Here is a 1,007-nt window from a genome sequence, read left to right as displayed (position 1 = left end):
TGTGTGTGTGTGTGTGTGTGTGTGTAGGCCAGCCAAACTAGAGCCATATGCTTGCTGAAGAACCATAAGGACAGGGCATTAACTTCTGTCTGGTGATTTTAAATGGAGCTGAGTTTATATTTTCAATAGCCTCTGTTATTCCGGAGATTATTATTATTATTAATCACTATTACAGAATCTTCTATCCCAAAGCTAGGAAACCAAACCCAAGAATTTCATATCCAGTTATTTCACTTATACTCATTGCTGTTGAGTCAAATCCAACTCATAGTGACCCCCACCCCGGGTTTCCAAGGCAGTATCTGTACAGAAGTGGATTGCCCAGTCTTCCTTCCAAGGAGTGCCTAGTGGGTTTGAACTGCCAGCCTTCTGGTTAGCAGTCAAATGTCTTAGAAACTATGGGTGATTCTTTTCTCCTTGAGGTCCCCCAAAATCTGCTAACATTCCTGCCCTGCCAGGAAGTGACTATCATTATTACTACCTGTAAAGTTGTGACCATCAAAGTCATAGGCTCTATATTAGACCAGTTTCCTCGGGAGACTTTGTTGGCATTTGTTTCACAGATTAAAAATCATACTAGTTCCTTAATGGCAGGCTTATCATATCTAATAAAATGAGGTTTATTCTCTAATATGACACTTCAGTATGGTCTTGAATTAATAACTTATTTGTTGAAATGTATCCTTATAAAAAGTAAGACAGATTCTTCTTGAATCCATTAAATAACTATATTGGCATGAAAAATTAAAGAGACTCAGCAGAACTGTGTTAGTTGGAGCTGTGTGTCAACTTGGCTGGACCACAATTCTGTGTGGTTTAATCTGTTGTGATGTGGTTATTCCCATAAGGGGATGAGATGATTATGTTTGAGCAGGCAATCTGTTGAAAGGGAGTTTCCCTAGGGATGTGGCCTACTTCCAGGATATCCAAGGACATCCTGGGAAAAGAGACACTCTTCTATGGATTGGGATTCTGTTGTGCTGCCTACAACTGTCCGTGAGTGAACA

Source organism: Orycteropus afer, unplaced genomic scaffold, assembly GCF_000298275.1.
Source record: "Orycteropus afer afer isolate SDZICR_OR568_19922 unplaced genomic scaffold, OryAfe1.0 scaffold00126, whole genome shotgun sequence".
Lineage (NCBI taxonomy): Eukaryota > Metazoa > Chordata > Mammalia > Tubulidentata > Orycteropodidae > Orycteropus > Orycteropus afer.
This window is presented reverse-complemented; position numbering follows the sequence as displayed.